Genomic DNA, 4013 nt, shown 5'->3' on the forward strand with positions numbered 1-4013 from the left:
AATAAGAATTATTTTAGTAATATGGGAGCACGTGACTCTTCTCCCATTTTACTATTTCGACATACTTACCTTGGCTTTTAATGGAAGGTTGACAAAAGATTCGGAAATATTCAGAAATCGTGAGATGCGGTCTGGTGTGATGTAGTTTTCAGAAAAACATTTTCTTTATCGTGCCAACGTTTCGATCTTTATTGAGATCATCTTCAGGGCCACACGAGGGCACTCTCAACACGACACGCAAGAATGGCACAATACACAAAAGACAAACACTTTGAGCCCTGAAGATGATCTCAATAAAGATCGAAACTTTGGCACGATAAAGAAAATGTTTTTCTGAGACCTACATCATACCAGACGGCATCTCACGTTTTCTGAATAATTGTTGTTAGGTATATTGATGTTATTTAATTCTTTTGTCAATTCTAAAGAATTGTTGATACCGAATAAAATTGGTGTGAGTTTCAGTTACTTTATCAATTGTAATTGCAAGTTTTTGGCTCGGGGAATTTTAAAAGGACACTACTGGTCTTATAAGTGTTTTCCTTGTGAAGTTTGATTGGGGATTTCTTGCAATTCATGTCGAGAGACGCGGTTGTAGAGCTTCTTCAACTTGATGATGAGCTGTAAACTTGCAATTCTTAAATTAAATTAAAATTAAAACTCACACCAATTTTATTCGGTATCAACAATTCTTTAGAATTGACAAAAGAATTAAATAACATCAATATACCTAACAACAATTATTCAGAAATCGTGAGATGCGGTCTGGTGTGGTGTAGGTCTCAGGAAAACATTTTCTTTATCGTGCCAACGTTTCGATCTTTTTTTAGATCATCTTCAGGGCTCAAAGTGTTTGTCTTCTGCTTAATTGTGTCATTCTTACGTGTCGTGTGCCATACACCACACATTCGAAAATATTTTAAAAATCAACGATTAAAGACCAAACAAAACACGATACGTTGCTTGAATACCATAAATCTGATTATACACATGTTTGCTGTTGATCGTTTAAGAAGCTCTGGCTTGTCAAAGAGATGCCTCATTGAGGGTCTGAAACGCAAGGAAGGAAACGTGCTCACCGTTTGAAGATAGGCCATACCGATTGACACACGGACACCTGTTTTTGGGGCAAACGAGAGGCATGGTTCTGATTTTTAAGAGGAACGGGCGTTTCTCCATCTGTAAATATTGGAAATATTATATAAATGTGTAGTTCTACAATATGTACGTATGCATGTATTGTTTGTTTTGTGAATGAGTAAGTGAAGGCCGATGGCGGAATATCGAGTACCCCATCGGCCTTCATATTGCGTAAATATTATCGTCGGTAACCTCAAAAAAATTGAAAGTTTATTAGATGATACTCACGCCTGTGTAACAAACCACGGATATCTCCGGGTGAAGATACAGGAATTGTCTTTATTCTGCCAAGGATTGACCTACTGCGACTATTGTCCTCTAGGAGCGAGCGGGATAAACTTGGGCTGATCCTTTACCTCCGCTACACCGCAGATATCCCAACTTCACATCCTAAGAACAGCTATGCTTTCTTTTAATCCCAATCCCAGAATATTGCTTCGAAACACTGGCGTATAAAGTATAATGAAAGAAAAGCAGCTATGTATCATTCATCCTTCGGAGCATAACTTCTCATATACTATTCCTCAATAACTCCTATTTCAAAAAAATACTGCGTTCGCCACATTCACACGCACCACTAAAACGACAGGAATTAAAGTTTAGGACTACTTTATTTACTAATATCACGGAATGACCCAATGGCGATACACCTGTGTCCTATGACCAATGTTGACATATGGGCGGTGGTGTGGTGGACCAAAACTCTTCAGGCCAAAGCAATAAGGCTATTAAGTAGCACCCAAAGATAAGCCTGTCTCAGTGTCACTGGTGCCATGAGCTCAACGCCCACTGCGGCCCTGGAAATTTTGATAAACCTCCCACCACTTCATATTTTAATCCAAGGATAAGCCCGAGCAGCACCCACAGGACACATAAATGGACCACCATCTGCAAGGATAGTCCACGTAAATAAACAATGGTACTGAGGGAGGAGATACAGACAGATGCCATTCTAGGCATCCCAATTGATGCCACTACTCCTAAGTACAATTTTATTAAAAATTACAAAGTACTAATACCAGAACGGAAAGAATGGGCCAAAGGAACATCGCTGACAGGACAAAGGCATTCTCTTACTGGTATACTGACGGCTCCAAAACCGACAAGGGTACGGAAGCTGAAGTCTTCGGGATGAACCCAAAGACCGAACTGACGGTAAATATGTTACAGTTTTCCTATCTAAAATCATAGCGATTGAAAAATGCGCCAGAAAAATAAAAAGGCTAGGAATACATTCTCGGAACATAACCATGCGAGGCGAAGGCAAGAGTGTTTGGAACTGAAGTCAGTGACACTAATGACCTGAACCTGGCATTGGTCCCTGGACATTCGGGGCATAGAGGCAACGAAAAGTTTGACATGCTGGCCAAAAAGTGGGCCAGTATGGACTCTCTGTGTCCTGAACCCTACTGTGCCTTAGCAGCCTGTCCCATAAAGGGGATACATCTTAAAATGGATTCTTAATGTGTCTTAAAACCTGGTGGAATAATATCACAAGTATGAGGTACGCGAAGAGGTTCATAGAAGGACCATCCGTAAAACGTACAAATGAAATACTGGAAGGCAACCACAACCGAACCAGGATTCTGGTTGAACTCCTGGCAGGGCACTGCCAGTTAAGAAGGCATATGAACCGGATAGGAGTACAGACAGAAGAAACACTGCGCAGATACTGCCAGGAAGAGACAGAACACATTCTATGTTTTCTCTAAATGTCTTTGTAGGTGCAGGTTCTTTCAACTAGGACAAGAAAAACCACAAGCAAGATCCTACACTAAGGAGCCGCTGGCACAGCTGTGGAGGCTAATTAATAACCTGAAACTGGCCAGTGAGTTATAAATAACACGGGAGCACAATACACAGGTCGAGGTGCAGTAGGCCTTGTGGCTGCCTCTTTTATCTCTTCCCTATCCCTACTATCACGGAAAACTGACGATATACAAGATAAAACTAAACCCAATCTGGATGTTCAGACGTGGAGTAATACGTGGAGACAAGACTAAATGATGAAAAATACGCTGTGTATGTTCATCTTGCCCTCCACTGTACATCAACAGTAAGGAGATACCGATTTCTATTATTTTTTTTCTAATATAGAATTATGCCTAAATAGCAGTGTGAAATCACCACACAAGACCTAAGAGACAACAAATTAACAGAAGACTCGAACAACTACGAAGTCTTAGGGCTAAAATCCGTCTTAACCGTCAACACTAAACTAACCTGAAACAAGACTATACTGCAAAAACTTTGGAGGTACAGAGTGGAACTGTGGGTCACCCCTAAGCCTTCCAACATCCAAAGAATATAGTTCTTCCTATCCAATGACCTCACAATTATAGTTAGTGCTCCTTACTACGAATCCAATATCAACCAAAACCTTAAAATCCCTCTCGTACAACAATAACCCTCAAAAAATATCCTCCTTTCCACAATAAACTTTTTTCACCCCAATCGAGTTGCTTAATCCTTATCCAATGTAAACTATTTTTATATCCCCAATATTCCTACGAGACGAGTGAAAAAGAAATGGTCTCACCACCTACTAATACAGGATTAGTTCCCGCGTATAAGTTTGGAAAACAAAAATGGTTGTTAACTACCCTCATGACACATGATCTTTGTCATTTGTTAATACAGCTCATTACATAATTTAAATAAAGTTACATTTTAATGCCTTCGTTTAAACATGATATTCGGAGATTACCTGAATGAATTAGATCCTTCCATTAAACACAGTTAACCTATAATTATGAACAGTATTTTGCGAAGGGAACTATTGTAGGTCGATATTTTGTGGCAAAAAAGACTAATTGAACACATTAAATTCTAATGCCAGTTAAGAGATAACCGTGTGATTAACCTGCCTCAAG

The sequence above is a fragment of the Cimex lectularius genome, unplaced genomic scaffold, assembly GCF_000648675.2.
Source record: "Cimex lectularius strain Harlan isolate CLEC.00 unplaced genomic scaffold, Clec_2.1 scaffold91, whole genome shotgun sequence".
Classification (NCBI taxonomy): domain Eukaryota; kingdom Metazoa; phylum Arthropoda; class Insecta; order Hemiptera; family Cimicidae; genus Cimex; species Cimex lectularius.